The sequence below is a fragment of the Monodelphis domestica genome, chromosome 1 (assembly GCF_027887165.1).
Source record: "Monodelphis domestica isolate mMonDom1 chromosome 1, mMonDom1.pri, whole genome shotgun sequence".
NCBI lineage: Eukaryota > Metazoa > Chordata > Mammalia > Didelphimorphia > Didelphidae > Monodelphis > Monodelphis domestica.
In genome coordinates, this window is record NC_077227.1 from 717,957,431 (window position 1) to 717,974,452 (window position 17,022).

The window sequence follows — 17,022 nt, forward strand, 5'->3', positions numbered from 1 at the left end:
GAAAAGAATCTTAGAGCCCTAGTGTAGGACCCTCATTTTACAGTGAGGGTACCTATAGCAAGGCTAAGCATCTTGTCCAAAGTCACATAATCCATGAATAGTGGAAACTGAAGTCTTCTAACTCTAGTTCTAGTCTTCTTTAGTCTATACCTTATGGTCTCCCATCTGGACCCATTTAAGCCCTATTCTAATTCTTCCTACAAGATCACATTTCTCTCTTAGAAGTTACTCAAATGGCATTTTCATCCCAGCTTGGAGGCTCATTCTTACTCCCTTAGGAGGCTGAGAGGGGAAGCAAAGGGGTGTTCCTAACTAAAGAAGTTGATGAGTTCAAGGCACTAAGCCCAGATGAAATGCATCCTCTAGCAATGGAAAAAAAACTGATGGATATAACTGCTGAACCATTGTCTGTGATCTTGGAACAGTCTTAGGGAACAGAAGGCAGCTGCAGAACTGGAGAAAATCTAATATTATCATTATTTAAAAAAAACATTTTAAAAGGGGAAGCTCTTTGGTCTTGACAAAATTCTAGAATCTATTATTAAAGAGAAGGTTGGTAGACATTCAGAAAAGGAAGTAGTAATCACAAAAAGTCAGTATAGTTTCATTAATAACACTTCATGTATGAAGTAAGCAGTAAGAGGAAAAGAATATGTGCAATGACTTCAATAATGTAAATGAAAACAACAGTGAAGGCAGACCAACTGACTCTAATGGCCAGAGAACAAATGAAGAAAAATATTTCCTTTCTTTCAGTAGAGAAGAGTCTGAGGACTACAGATACAGAATATTGTCTATACCATCAGTTATAGTTCCCCCATTTCAGTTATATATATATATATATATATATATATATTTAATGCTAGAAGGGAGGATGTATTGTTCCCAATTCACCTCACTGTGCTTTTAAGGCTGAAGTTAACATCTCTGCAACTAAGTTCCAGGAAAGAGATAAGCAATTAAAAAAAAAAGAAGTGAAGGTAAAATAAGAGGAATCAGTAGAATTTTAAACAAGTTGTATTAGATTATTCCATTTCTCTTTGATAAGATTACTAATGGAAATGCAATAGATAAGTTGAGCTAGCTTTTCACAGTGTCTGTTAATGGTGGAAAAGAGGGAGAAATTTGGGCTGGATGATAATAAACAATTAAGTGAATTCAGAACTGGCTAAATGGATTGACCCAAAGAGAAGTCACAAAGAATTTGATGTCAGTATGGAAGGAAATTTTCTAGTGGAGGATTCCAGGAATTTTTATCAATTATTTGTGTGAAAGTTAGCAAAATGAGCAGATTTACAGATGACAGAAAGCTAGTGGGAATAGCTAAAACACTGGACAAGAGTATCTAAAACCATCTTGACTAAAATTGTGGTTGTCAAATGGCTAGAGGGCCAGCCTGCAGCCTGTTTTTGTGTGGTTCATAGGGTTTCCCTTGTATTTTTAAAATGTCAAAACCACTCTTAGGGGGCCAGCTGGGTGGCTCAGTTGATTGATAGCCAGGCCTAGAGATGGGGGGGGGCTAAATTCAAATTTGGCCTCAGACACTTCCTAGCTGTGTGACCCTGGGCAAGTGTGTTTTTTTCAATCACCCACAATATGGGGAAATGTAAAAAAAATGTTATTATTTATATTGCAAAGTTTAAATTCCTTTTAAGAAGAATGTTAGGTAAAGAAAAATGCTACTTCCCTGAATCCAGAAACTGGACTGTTGGAGAAAACACCATGAAGAAGCCTCCAGACCACAAGCTGCACAAGAAGATCAAGAATGAACTTTGGGTGTAGTTGATTGAACATTTATTTTGAATGTACACTCTTATGCCAAAGGGGACTGCCCCCTATCTGGCTTTTTGTCAATGCATCCAGCAAATATTGGTTTTGTTCTTTTATTCTCTTATCCTCAAATTATTGTAATCTTTAAGTTGATTATGTTTTCATGATCCTTTTGGGGGAAATTTTTTTTTTCCAAAAATGATCTCACGGTGAAATGTAAAAATGGAGACTTGAACCCAGGACTCCAATCCCCAAAAGTCCTTGGACATTTCCCAGGATGCTTTGTAATCTCACTGAGATCCTGGGGGGGGGAATCAAAAGTTCTATTTAACTGGTTGTAAAAGCCTACTGAGGTCTCTCTTCCTGTTTCCACTTCCATGCAGAGGCGTCTTTCTACCTAGCAGGCAAGATGTGAGTGGTTGTGAATGGACTCTCTGGGCCTAGACATGTGCTTTTCTTACTTGTATTTTCTTAAGTTCTTAATCTTAAATAAAACTCTAAAAATATAATACTTCTAGAGAGAAACAAATTTCTACCTGCCTCAGTTTGGCCCTAAATTTTAATCATAACACAAGTCACTTAGCCCCCATTGCCTAGCCCTTACTACTCTTCTGTCTTGGGACTAATACATAGTCTCGATTCTAAATTGGAAGGTAAGGGTTTTTAAAAAACAAACAAATAATCTTAGGTTGTTGATATACAAAAACAGGTGATAGGCCAGATGTGGCCAGTGGTTGTAGTTTGGCTACCCTTTGACTAGAAGACAGGTTTAAATCTAATGAGTTAAAATTAACTAGTAATAAATCTAAAGTTTTTCTCTTGTGATTAAAAAAGTCAACTTCCCAAGTACATAAAGTGGGAAGCTTGATTTTACAACAAATCCATTGAAAAAGATCTGGGAGTTGTAGAGGACCACAAGTTTAATATGAGGAAACAATGTGATATGACAGCCAAAAACTCGAATCATTTTAGGTGTCATTGAGAGATAATTGGTTGGTTCAAGACTAGGCAAGTGTTCATGCCTCTGAATATTGCCCTGAGCAGACTATGCCAGAATATCATGTTCCATCCTGGCTGCCACATTTTAGGAAGAAAATTGACAAGCTGGATAAGTGTTCAGAAGTTGGTAACCCCAGGGTGAGGATAGTCCTTGAGCTCATGCCATACGAGGATTAATTGTAGGAATTGGAAGCATTTATAGTGGAGAAGAAGAATAGCTAACATTCATGTAGCACTTTAAGGTAAACAAAGCACTTTACAAGGAAGTAGGTAGGTGGCTCAGTGGATTGAGAGCCAAACCTGGAGATGGAGATGGGAAGTCAAAGGTTTAAATCTAGCCTCAGACACTTCCTAGCTGTGTGACCCTGGACAAGTCACTTAATCCCCATTGCCTAGCTCTTACCATTCTTCTATCTTGGAACCAATATACAGTATTGATTCTAGGATAGAAGGTAAAGGTTAAAACAAACAAACAATGAGAGAGAGGTATTATTATCTCCAATTTACAGATGAGGAAACTGAGGCTGAGAGCGGTTAAGTGACTTGCCAAGGCCACAGAGTTAACAAGTGCATCTGAGGCAGCATTTGACCTCTCTCCACCACTCCACCCAAGAGTCTCAGTTTTTCTCTTCTCAGGAGTAGAGATTTGGGATAATGTTCTATAGCTCCCTTCAGATATCTAAAGGGGAGTCTGGTGGCAGAGGGGTTAGATTTGTTTGGTTGTAGCCTCTGCAGGTGGATCTAGAGGCAACTGGGCAGACGAGCCCCAGACTTCACTTAAAGAAGGATTAGCAGACAATGAGAGCTGTCCACAAGCAGAGTTGGCTGCCTTGCGGGAGGCAGCGGGGTTTCCCTCCCTCCTCCTCACCAGAGGGGCTTCCACCAAAAGCTAGAAGGCGCCTAGTTGACGGGTCCCAGGTTGGCCTGACCAGCCACCAAGGTCCGCCCAGTTCTGAGCTCCTGGGCTGCTGCTGAGCCCTGAATTTGTTCTCTGACGCTCTCCATTCCCGTGGGAAACGCAATGGCTCCGAGCGCACGCCCCTCGGGAGAGCAGGCAGTTGCCAACACTCCCGGCTCCCGCTAAAGCTCTCGATAATGACATAATCCCCCACCTCGCCCTCGTCCTTTCTCTGGGACTCAGACTCTGTGCAGAACCCAGCAAGGCACGCTCAGCGGCTAGTGTGTATGCCCTCGTGACTCAGCCTCCCTCACAAAGGGCGCAGTGTGCGCGGTGCCAGCCCTGAGCTTGGGAGCCAGATGTGGCAATAGGGGGCTGGTCAGCCGTAGCAGATGTCCTGGGGAGAGCCAGAAAGGCACAGACAGAAGCCGAGTTCCATCTGAGTTTGGGGACGGGAGAGGGAGGGATTTACGCAGCTTTACTGGAACTAGTTTAATGAGTAAGAAAGAAGCCAGGGCAGCCTGGCAGAAAGACCAGTGTTAGATCTGATTTGCCAGCGACCTTATTTGGTCCTCTACAGCAAGGCTTACCTCTGGTTGGTTCCCTCCAAGGGAGGGGCTTGGGATCCAGCCCTAATCGTCTACCTGCCTCTACCTGGATCTAGTTTGAAAAGCAATTTTTTTTTCAAAAAGTACAGTTGAGCCCACGAGCGTTTAGGAAGACTGGAAAGTCTTCCCAGAGTTTCAACAACTCGTACCCTAATTATGCCGAGCCCTCAGACACCCACAGAGGATGCCCTCCAAGAGACCATTTCTCCCTGGCATCTGTTCTTCCCTGGCGTAGACCACATTCATTATCTCTAGACCTTGGCGCCTGCCATTCCCACCACTGAGACTTCCAAGCTCTTCTTTCTGGCTGGTCCTTGCTCCTAAGCTGCATTCTTCCAGGGGTTGTCCTCCAATGACCAATGCCCCCCTCCCACCCACCTGACACCAGTTTCTTCCTCATGATGCCAAATTGTGGCCAAAGCATGTACCAACCAGTACGCAGAGGAAAATGAGTAAGGGCACAGATGTACAGAGAACAATAAAAATAACCCCTGCCCTCCAGAAGCTTACAGTCTCCTCAGAGAAATAACAGATAGGTAAAGACAAAATATATAAAAAGTAGAAATGGAGCAACTGAGGCAGAGGAGATCAGGAGAGGTCTATGGTATAGTTGGTCCTTGATGTGCCTTGAAGGGAGCTGAAGATAACAAAAGGGACAAGTGTTCTCTTTAACCTAATAAAACCCTTATTTAAAGGGCACTTTCAGGACCACAATGCCCTTTCCTCACCACAGTCCTATGAAGTAGGTACTAATGAGTATTGGTGTGCCCATTTTATAGATGAGAAAACAGAGGAAAAGAGAGGTTAAGAAGTTTGCCCATGGCAGACAGCCAATCAGCATCAGAGCCAGAATGCCAATTCAGTTATCCTGATTCCAGGTCCAACCTTCCCTTCCTACATTCTGCAGGGTTAGCAACTCCATCCTGGGTACCTGCTATGTGTTTATCTATTGCTAGGGACTGACAGGCAAATGGACAGACTTCTCTTTGGCTGTTCTGATCATTGCCTTGCTGATAAGGGCAAGCCTTGGGCACTTGTGATGCTAGGAGGAACCGGGAACTTCCTGGCCATTGCTTTCCCCTACAGCCTGCTTTTGTCCCTCCCACACTTCTCCCCAAGGCCAGAGTTTGTTCAGAGGCCTTTGGGCCCTCCCTGAAATCTATGGCACCCATCCTCCTACCCTTCTTCTTCCCTCCCTTAGAGGACAAGCCCATGACGTAATGTCTAGAAACTTGTCTTTGGAAGATAACTCCCAAGTGCTACCTATCTCAACCAGAGCCGTTTCCCCCCTTCCCACCAGGGCCTCCCAAAAGAAGAATTGGGAATCTGGGGAGAAAACTACCTGGAATTTGGGGTTGGGGGGCACGTGTGGTAAATACCTTGGAAGAAGGTACAGATGGTGTAGGAGTCATGGTCGTGGGAGACAAGGAAAGTGGAAATCTAAGGACTGAAACAAAGGGACGCCATTTTGATCAAACTTCTGTCTCCTACCCTCTTGCTGGCTCCCCCTTAGTCTTCTTATTCTTTTTTAAATATTTACCCACTATCTTATTAAATATCAATTCTCAACCCAAAAAGCAGTAAGGGCTAGGCAACTGAAGTTAAGTGACTTACCCAGGGTCACCTTGGTTCACTTTAAAAATTCAATTCCCCTAAGAAGGGAAATATTAGGACTCTAAAACTTTGAATGAACAAGGAAAGAACTCTGTAAACCTTAAAGAGCTAGTCTGAGTGTAAGTATGATTCTTTTTAAAAACCTATGTCATTCTAAATATCAATACTATTGATTCTAATGGATAGGCAATTAGGGTTAAATGGTTTGCCCATGGTCACACAGCTAGGAAGTATCTGAGGTCAAACTTGAACCCAAGACCTCTTTTGTACAGGCCTGACTTTCAATCCACTGAGCCATCTAGCTGTCCCTGTAATGCCAATGGAAAGGGCTATGGAATTGGGGTCAGAGAACCTGGGTTCAAATCCTTTCTTGCTTGCTTGCTCACTGAGCATGGACAAGTCCCTGGGCCTCAATTTCTTCATCTATAAAAGGAAACATTAAAGTAGGTGGTGTTCACAGGTCCCTCCCAGCTCTAGACCCGGTGGTTATGCAAACATCTCTATTAGCCCATGAATTCAAATTTGATGCTAGACTCTAGGCATACTGTGAGGGGCACTGAGGGTGGCCAGAGAGAGAAAGACACAGAAAACTCTAAAACAGACCTGATGATGTGGCCCAAGGACACATCCTGGTTTCTAGAACTGTGTGTCTGAGAGAGAACTCTGGTCTAGCCTCCTGCCTTCATACAAGGAAGGGTATTGCTATCATTTCTTTTTTTTCCTAAGCCCTTACCTTCTGACTTAGTTTCAATTCTAAGAAAGAGTGGTAAGGGGTAGGCAACTGGGGTTAAGTGACTTAACCAGGGTCATACAGCTAGAAAATATCTGAGACAAGATTTGAAACCAGATCTTCCCAACTCTAGCCCTGGTGCTCTATCCACTGTGCCACGGAGCTGCCCTGTTATTAATTCTATTTGACAGAAGAGGTGCAAGTCTTTTGCCCAAGGCCACACAGTGGAAGAAATGGGATCAGACTCTAGTACTTGTTTTTTGGCAAGGAGCACAACCTCAAACAATTGTTGGTTGGTGACAGGTGGTAGAATGGAAGGGAGGGTATTCAAAACCACCCTCTATATCCCCAACTAAGATACAAGCTGGTCCTGAAAAGCTGTCACTGGGAAGTGGGGATGGAAAAGGTTTGTTGGGAGAAAGGATGTTCTGGACCTTGTTTCCTTGAGATTAGAGGAAGACAGCCTTGGGAGAGGGATGCCACAGGCAACAGGACCCCTAAGGTGGCAACTTTGGCATAATTTCAGACTCAGTGACTGCCTAGGGCAAGAAGTGTACCCTCCCACCCTCATGAGGAAGTATATCCTGGGACAGAACCCCATTCACCCAGGGGTGTTTATGACTTCACTTCCTTGAAGTCTACTTAATTCCACCTCACATAAACCCATTAGGGTTTATAAAACCCTTTTGGCACAACAGCCCTGTGTGGGAAAATAGAACAAGTGTTATTTTTATTTACTGAAAAACTCTTACTTTCTGCCTTACTTTAAAACAGAAGGGCAAGGGAATACACATACCAAGTTAAGGGACCTGCCCAGGGTCACATAGCTAGGAAGTATCTGAGGTCTGGTCTGAACTCAGATCCTCTGGACTCTGGTTTTCTATCCACTGTCCAAGGTAGCTGCCCCACAATTATTATTTTAAACCATTTTCTATATGAGGAAACATTATGGTATGATAGACAGAAAGGTGGCCTTGGGCTAAGGAGGACTTGGGGTCCAAGGTCTTTCTCTAACAGTTATTGGCTGGTTGATCCTGTACAAGTCACTTATCCCTTTTTAGATGGCTCACTTTATAAATTTCAGAGTAAGTACTCATCTGTATCAGTAAAGGGAGGTTTTTCCCATTTGGAGAGTTTCCTAAACCAATGAAATCACAGGGATGGTCCAAAAAAAATTAACAAAAGAATGAAGAAATTAAGGGTCAAAAGTGACTTACCCAGAATCACTTAATTATTAATCATCATAATCTTAGCACTCTAATCAATAACTATTATGGCCAAGAGAGACAATAACAGCATCTATATAATCCTCAAAGGTTTGCAAAGTTCTATTTATATGTCATCTCATTTAATCCTCATAACATCCCTGGAAGCTGGATGCTATTATTGCCCTCATTTAACAGAGAAGGAAACTGAGGCACATGGTGAAGTTACTTGCCCAGGGTTACACAGCTAGTAAGTATCTAGGAGTAGGATTTGAACTCAGGTCTTCCTGACTCTATCCCAGTGCTTTAACGGCTCCGCCATCTAGCTGCCAAGACTTGAGCCCACTGAGTCAAAGCTCAAAGCCCAGGCTCTTTCCATTACCCAATAAATTAAATCTTTTATTTAATTCTAGATTCCCTAGGAGTGTAGTCTGGAACCAAAAGGTCCAAGGCAAAGGGATTGTGTTCAGCTCTGGATAAAAGAGCCAGTGACCCAGCCACCCTTCTTCATCCCACGTGAGTGGGTGCTCTTTCCACTATAATATAACCCGATAGTACCTCCATCGGTTTGTAGTCTTTCCCAAACTCCTTTGCCTTTAAACCGAAATATTGTCCCTCTTCCTCCACCCCATCCTAGTCAGGGATAATGAGCTCTCCCTGAAGGCACCTGCAGCCCGGACCCAAGACCCCTCCCCCCTTCCATGCCCTCCCTTCTGACAAGCACCAGTGCCCGCCTTATTTATTCTCTCTATCCCAGTGGCCCAGGGCGCTCCGCAGCTTAATGATTCCATTATATGCAGGGGCTGCGGCTGCCAGCTGTTGTGCCTGGGTCCTCATTAGTGAGGGGAGCCCAATTAGCAACAGCTGAGGCTCTGCCCGTGCTGGCTTTGTCTATCCTCTTGGGCACCCCAACCCCCTTCCTTGAGACAGAGAAGGAAAAGATAAAAGGGGTAAACCAGGGCCCCCGGGGAGGCAGAAACACGCTTCTGGGGCTGATGTCCCTGCGCCCATTGGATGAGATCCGTGTAAGTGGCAACTAATGGGTTTCCCCGAAGGCTCATTGGAAGAGGTGGATTCCTCATCCTCATCCACCTGATAACAACCATCTGAAATCCACCATGGGGGAAGGGGGACGGGCACGACGGCCAAATAAGGGAACGCGGGCCACTGCGACGTGCTGGGAGGAATGTGACAGTTCCTATTAGCTCCGGTCCCCACTGCACCTTCCCAGAAATGTAAGGGACCACGGCAGCAAAGTAACAAACCCCGAAGGCCCCAGGCTACTACAGAGACTTGGTGAGGTCCTTGAGAAATCGGGAAACAAATGAATGGCACCAACCACATCGTCGCCCGCGATTGTTCTGCTGTGACACTGATCTGTAAAATGGGAGAGCAATGCTCTGAAAGGGAGGGGCCTCCCTCGCCAATGACTCACGTCCCCATGAATGAAAAGCTTTCAAAATCCCCGCAGAAGAAATCAAAGCCGCCTGAGGACAGGCTCGCTTTCCATCCCTGGCATCCTCTCTGCACCAGACATTTGCAGCGAGCACACGAGGTAAACTTCCGTCTCCAGTCAGTTTATCCAGCCCTACAATCGTCGTTCACACACTGAACATAAAAGAATAATGGGAGGGGGGAGTTGCTGGGGGCTCCATGAATAGAGGGGCAGCCAGGTCTAGAGAAGGGAGGTCCTGGGTTCAGATCTGGACTTAGCCTTTCTAGACCCTGGGCAAGTCACTTACCCCCCATTTCCTGGCCCTTACCACTCTTCTGCCTTGGAACCAACCATTAGTATTGATTCTAAGATAGAAGGGAAGGATTTGTTTTTTTAAAGAGTAATAGCAAGGTGGTAACTTGTCTGAAGACTATTTCTATCTAGACTCCGTTGAGAAGAATGAAATGATAATAATAATAACTCACCTTTACATAACACATTACAATGTACTGAGCTCTTTTCTCCCAAAGGCTTGGCACTGGAGGCACTTTCCAACCTGACTCCAATCTGCCTTTCCAGGACTCTTATATATCACACATCAACTCTATGGTGCAGCCAAATTGGTCCTCTTGCCATAATTTACAGTTCTCCATCCTCCACCTCTAAGTCTTTGCACTATTTCACAGGTTCTATGAGATCCAGGGAGGAATTGAACCTATGATGCTCCGGGTGAGGAAAATCCTTTGACTAAGGCACAAGGGCTCTTTTCCCTATATACTAGGCATGGTAGATTGTGTGCTGGACTTGGAACAAAGAAGGCCTGCCTCTGACCCTTCTGAGATTTTTCTTTTTGACTGTGAAACCCTTACCTTCTGTTATAGAATCAATACTAGGTATGAGTTCAAAGGCAGAAGTGTGAAAAAGGTTAGGCAATGAAGGTTAAGGGTCACAAAGCTAGGAAGTATTTGATGCTAGATCTGAACCCAGGACCTCCCAGCTCCTGGCCTGTTCAGTCCACTGAACTACCTACCTACCCCCTCAAAGTAATGTTCTAAGTCAGCAGTTCTTAAAGTGTGGTCTGGGAACCCTTGATCCTTTCAGGGGTCTGTGAGGTAAAAATGATTTTGATATTATTATTATTAGTAGTTGTTCAGTAATTTTTCAACTATGTCCTAGTCTTCATGACCCCATTTGGGGTTTTCTAGGCAAAGGTCTTGGAGTAGTTTACCATTTCCTTCTCTAGCCCATTTTACAGATGAAGAAAATGAGGCAAATAGGGTCTGTCAATATTGGTATACACCTTCAACCAGTGATGGTGAACCTTTTAGAGACCAAGTGCCTAAACTGCAACCCTCACACCACATGTGAGCCCCACTCTGCCTTACTCCAGAAAGGAGAGGGAGGAAGCGCTCCCATTGGATAGCTGGGCAGAGAGGTGGATTATATGACAAATGTCTTTAGGAGTGTGTAGAGATTGGAAGGGGAGCAGCCCTCTCTAGCAAACTCTGGCACACGTATCATAGGTTCACCAACATGGCCTTAGACAAACAAAAGCTTTTTGGGGGATGCACAATGATATTTAGGGGGTACCATGAATAGAGTGACAGACTAAAAGTCAGGAAGATTCATCTCTCTGATTGAAATCTGAACTCAGACACGTCTTAGCTGTGTGACCCTGGGCAAATCACTTAATCCAGTTTTCCTCAGTTTCCTCATCAATAAAATGAGCTGGAGAAGGAAATGGCAAGCCACTCCAGTACTTTTGGTAAGAAAACCCCAAATGAAGTCAAGAAGAATGAGACATAACTGAAAAGTAACTAAACAACACCAAGAACAACAACATTATTTGACAGTATAAAAGCATCCTGAGACTGAGAGTTTGAGAACTGCTATTCTATATTTTTATCTTTCAATATTTTATTTTCCCCAATTACTTATAAAAATAATTTTAACATTAGTTTCCCAAAACTTTGAGGGTCTAATTCTCTCCCTAAGACAGTAAGCAATTTGGTGTATGAAAACCATATTTCCATATTGGTCATATTATGGAAGAAGACACATATCAGAAAAAAAATGAAAGCTCATGTAAAAAACAAAGTAAAGAGCAGCATGTTTCGATCTGAATTCAGACTCCATCAGTTCTTTCCCTGGAGGTGGATGGCATTTTCCATCATGAGTCCTTTGGCATTGACTTGGATTATTTATTGCAGAGAATAGCTAAGTCATCCACTGCTGGTCACTGGACAATATTGCTGTTATGTGTGCAATGAAGAACTGCTGTTCTAAAGCATGAATCTGACTGTATCACTTCCTTGCCTTATCCACTAGACTTCTATTATCTCTAGGATCAAATACAAACTTTTCTCTTTGGCAGTGAAGGCACTTCCCAACCTGACACCAATCTGCCTTTCCCGGACTCTTATATATCATACTTCTTCATCAACTCTATGGTGCAGCCAAACTGGCCCTTTTGCCATTCTTCACAGGACATCCCCCACCTCTATGCCGTTGCACTGGCTCTTTCCCATGCCTGGGATGTCCTCCCTTCCTCTTTACATCCCTCTTAAAGCCACCAGTTTCACTCAAAGTTCAGCCCAAGCACTGCTTTCTACAATCAAGGCTTTCCTGATCTCAGTTGCTAATATATTCTCTCCTTCACCTACGTGTATTTGTATTTATTTTTTATTTACCTATGTATGTATGTGTTGTTTCTCTGAATTTAATATATGTTGTTTGAAAATAGAGGCCATTTCATTTCTGTCTTGGTGTTCCTTCTTGCCATCTACCTTGCCCCAAGGAAAATCCTTCTGGATTACCAGATCTCCAGAGATCACATCCTAAGGGTTGTAACCCTCTCAGCTTTGGAGCTCCAGCCCTGGTGCCCCTACTGACCTGATTGGTGAATGGTTCACATGGTGGACTATAGTGAACTGAGCAGCCGCAATTCCCATTCCACCACAGCCATCTACAGCCATCTTGCCTTGCCAAAATATGTGTTCCCTCCCTTTCCTGAACCCTTAGGTTCCTATAGCCATTGCTCTCAGAAATAAGGGTATGCTAATTATCTTCTCCATGGCTCCTTCACTTACCACCCTGTGACTTCCCAAAGAAAACACCCTTCCCAGGTCAACACACTCCTACATGTGTGATTTCCCCAGTTACAGTGGTAAACTCCTCAAGGGAAAGACTATTTCTTTTTTGTCATGTATCCCCAACTCTTAGCAGAATTCTAGAACATAGTAAGTGCATAGTAAAAGCATTTTTCTTCATTCATTCACTGGGTTTGGCATATAGTAGGCACTTAAATGTTTATTGATTGGATGATATTTCCATCTTCTAGATGGGGAAAGTGAAGCAACTTGCCTAAGGTCTCAATTGTTGTTCAGCTGCATCTGACTTTTTCTAAGCCTATGGACCATACCTGCCACAAGCAAGACTACTGCCGTGGTTTACTATTTCCTTGTTCAGTGAATTAAGGTAAATAAAATTTAAGTGATTTGTCCCAGGGTCACATAGCCAGTAACTGCCCAGGGCTGGATTTCAACTCAGATCTTTCTGACTCCAGGCCCAGGCCTTTATCTTCTGAGCCATCTAGCTGCCTCAATGTCTAAATAGCTAGTGGTTATGTTGGTTCTCAAGACAATGGAAAAACCTAGAAGATTGATGGAAGTGGAGATTTAATCATCATAATATTGGAATACCTAGGAGCTGGAAAGGACCAGGGAAATCATCCAGCCTCTGTTCCTTCTTTTATAGATTAAAAAAATGGAGGCCAAAAGTCCCAGAGGTAAGGCATCTCAATGTGGATGTCTCCAAGATGCATATACATCCAGTCCTTCTCTTCACAGCTTAAGTCCTACATCACCAGTGGCCTTTTGGACTTTTTCAATAGGATGACCCATCAGCATCTCAAATTTAACATGTACAAAACAGAACTCATGATGTCCATTTCCTTATATCCAGTTTCCTTATAATGGATCATCTTCCTAATCACCTGAATTTCCAGTCTTGGTATCATCATTGAATCCCCACTCTCAATCCACCTATCAAATCCATTGCTATAACTTGCCATTTCTGCCACCACAACATCTCTTGACTATATCACCTTCTCTCTACTTATAGAGCCACAACCCTAGTTCAATTCCTACCCACTTCCTGCTTGGACTATTACAATTGCCTCCTAACTGGTCTTCCTTCCCCCATCTCTCTCCTTATTTTAATCTCTCACTGAGCTGCCAAGGTGATTTTTTGAAGGACTGAATCCATCCAAGTCTCCTTCCCTCCTTTGGGAGTTCCATCGGCTTCCCATCACCTCTAGGATCAACTAGAAATCCCTTTGTTTGGTGCGTAAATGAGACTCCATCAGCTCTTCTTTGGCCTTCTCCTTTTCTTTCTATTTCCTTTTCCTATTTTTATTTTTTAGATTTAAGAGCTTTAATTTAAAAAAATGATTGCACTGCAGATGAATTCACCAGTTTGACGTGATACACAGCAGATATACTTTCCAGGCTTCTTAACGGTGACTCTCAATTCATTCTATTTCAGCACCACTGGCTAAGGCAGCATCCTTAGGTGGGACAGCTCCATCCCTACTCTCCTTCCCTTTGCACTGCCCAGAGGGTTCTGTCTCCTCAACTCTGCTTCTTATTTTGCCTGACTTTCTTAAGACTCTTTACTCCAAGGGGCCTCTGCCTGCCCCTCTTGGTGGGGGGATGCGGTAAGCCTTCTTTCTGCTCTTCCTAGATCTGCCATGTGATTAGTTCATTACCTTTTGTCTTCCCCATGAAGACTTGAGGGAGGGAATATCTTGATCTTCATCTGTATCCCTTTTACCCAGCACAGTACCTGGTATATCCTAACTTGTTTAAAATGCTTACCTTCTGCCTTAGAATCAATACTAAGTATTGGTTCCAAGGTAGAAGAGTGGTAAGGATTGGACAGTTGGGGTTAAGTGACTTGTCCAGGGTCACACAGCTAAAGAGGATCAGAGCAAGGTTTAAACCCAGGACCTTCCATCACTATGTGCCAAACCAAGTAAATGAATGAATGAATAAAGATGCTTTCACTGTGTGCTTACAATGTGCTAGCATTGTGCTAAGAGTTGGGGCTCCAGGACAAAAGTGAGCTAGTCCTCTCCCTTACGGAGCCCTAGTGATGAGGGGTGGGGGGTTCTGGGTTTAAATGTGTTTGATAAATGCTTGTTGATGTGAATGGAATTCAAACCCAAGCCCTTTGGCTCCATCAGAATGCTTTCCATCAGACTGTAAATGTACACACCTTGGGCAGGTAGGACTATGGAGACTCCATTGTCCACAATCCCCTTTCCCACCCCCTGGCATTCTTGATGCTCTGTTCAATTTGGAACATCCATGCTAGGATAATTTTAGACTCTGGGGTGCCACAAAGGGTCCGTTGAGCTCCCCTAAAGTAGCTCCTGAAGCCCAGAGACAGTAATGTGCCTTAATGTGCTCCTAGCAGTCTGTCTGAGGCAACCTCTTGCTCCCTAGATAAACAAACCCAGCCAAACAGGCCTGACCAAACCGGTTCCTCCAGGGGTGCCTCCCAAAGGCCCTTAGACTATATTCCCAACCAGCATAGGGAAGGAAAGCAATGGGAACTGAGGCTCACTGCCAAGACCAGAACAGGGCTTTTTAGGAAAGTCTCAGTTCTCCATGGTCTTCCTTACTTGGCACCGTTAAAATAAAAACAGGCGCCTTCAGAATTAGAGCCATTTTTGGTTTCCACAGGCCTTTCCCCTGCCCTGTTCCTCTGAAGTCCATAGGTCTCACAGCTTGGTCTCTCTAGGCTGAGATAAGAATGAATTATCCCCACTTTACAGATGAAGAAACTGAAATCCAAAGATTTAAAGTCCAGCCTTCTTTGCCCTCCATGAGGCTGCCTCAGAAATAAGTGTCTTCTCTTGGAGAAGCCAAACCAGTCTAGATGCTGTCTTTGGGGGGAGTGGGGGGAGGTTCTCCAGACCTAACTGCTCTAAGAGGAAAAATGAATCCTGTCCTCGAAGACTGTCGGCCGGATTCTGTAGAGCAATTTGGGCTTCTAAGCAGACATTTGGAGAACTAAAATCTGCTGCCCAACTTTCTCTTCATCGACCTGGGCTGCTGCAGACGACTGGGACAACCCTGATACCCAGAGTGAGGGTCCTTCTGAGACCTCTAGTCTAGGTGAAGGGAGATCAAGGGAGATCAGCCTTCTGGAAATGAAGCTTCATTCATTTCTCTCTTCCCTGAAGCACCATGGGTAAGTGTCAGGGCTCCCTTGCCGCCTTAAACAGGTTCCCAGTCATCCTTAGCTTTGAAGCCTGGGGTTAAATCTTAGCCTGCATATCAGCCGCCTGTGTACCTTGACAAGGTAGCAGAATAGACAGAGTAAGGGAGCAGAAAGCAGAGGACTTTGGTTCAAATTCTTCCCTGACGCTCACTACCTGTGGGGCTAAACACAAGTCTCCCCTCTCTCTCTCTCTCTCTCTCTCTCTCTCTCTCTCTCTCTCTCTCTCTCTCTCTCTCTCTCTCTCTCTCTCTCTCTCTCTCTCTCTCTCTCTCTCTCTCTCTCTCTCTCTCTCTCTCTCTCTCTCTCTCCCTCTCCCTCTCCCTCTCCCTCTCCCTCTCCCTCTCCCTCTCCCTCCCTCTCTCTCCCTCTCCCTCTCTTTCTCTCTCTCTCTGTCTCTCTGTCTCTGTCTCCCTGTCTCTGTCTCTCTCTCCCTCTCTCTCTCCCTCTCTCCCTCTCTCTCTCTCTCTCTCTCTCTCTCTCTCTCTCTCTCTCTCTCTCTCTCTCTCTCTCTCTCTCTCTCTCTCTCCCCCTCTCTCCCCCTCTCTCCCTCCCTCTGTGTCTCTACTCTCTCTTCTCTCTCTGTCTTTCGATTTGTCTCTCTCTCTCTGAGCCTCAATTCCCTTCTCTATAAGGGATTATACCTCGAAGGTCCCTTCCAATGATAAGTTTATGAGCCTTCTTCCTGGGCCTCAGTTTATTCATCTGTAAAATGAGAAACTTGGATCAGATCATTCCCAAGCTTCCTTCTAGATTTAAATCCTGGGTTCCCATATGTGCTAACTAGTTTAGGCTTCTGAAATCTCCCTGGATTGAGGAGAATAAAATGCCCAGATTACCATTCCACTCCATTATGACCCTTTACCCTGCTTCCCCACACCAAACAGTTTTCATATTTTACCTCAAAGGTCTGCTGCTCCAAAGGACACCCCTAGCACCACCTCCTCTGCCTCCTCCTCCTCCTCCTCTTCCTCCTTTTCCTCCTCTTCCAAGATCTCTTTCTCCAGCAGCTGTGTCTGGATCACAACCGTCCAGTGTGGGCTTGTCTCAGGTGGAGGAGGGCCCTAGGTGAGGCTCCACCCTTTCTGGCCCCTATTCCAGCTCAGCATGCCCTTGCCCACCTGTGCCCGCAGGCTCTAATTGGTGGGGGTGGGGCAGGTGCCAGCCGGAAACCCAACTCTCCCGCCCAGTCCACCAGCTGCTGCAGTGGGAGGGAATGGTCAGACTGTCCCCACAGCCAGGGCAGATGCTGAAAACGGCAATGGATTTGTAGGCTCCAATCAATGCTGCAGGAGAGTTAAGCCCTAACCTGAAATCTGAGCCTGGCAGAGAAATACATCAACAAGGGATGGTCCAGCCAGTACCCAGCAGGTCCAGAGCCCAGCAGGGTGTGGTGAAAGACGCCCTGCCCTTGAACTTGAAGTCTAAGGGGGTGAGATGGGGGAGAGCAAATGCACACAGAACTTGCAAAGGGAGTA

At 44.7% G+C, this 17,022-nt stretch overlaps 1 protein-coding gene across 1 annotated transcript in view; it reads right to left on the bottom strand.

Annotated features, from left to right (window-relative positions):
• The window catches only part of ADGRG1 (adhesion G protein-coupled receptor G1), a 92,579-nt gene extending 75,976 nt beyond the window's left edge, over positions 1–16,603 (bottom strand). Inside the window, exon 1 of the mRNA XM_007477560.3 lies at positions 16,446–16,603. The gene's annotated coding sequence lies outside the window, so the exon portion shown is untranslated. The remainder of the gene's footprint in view (positions 1–16,445) is intronic.
• Between the last annotated feature and the right edge of the window lie 419 nt (positions 16,604–17,022).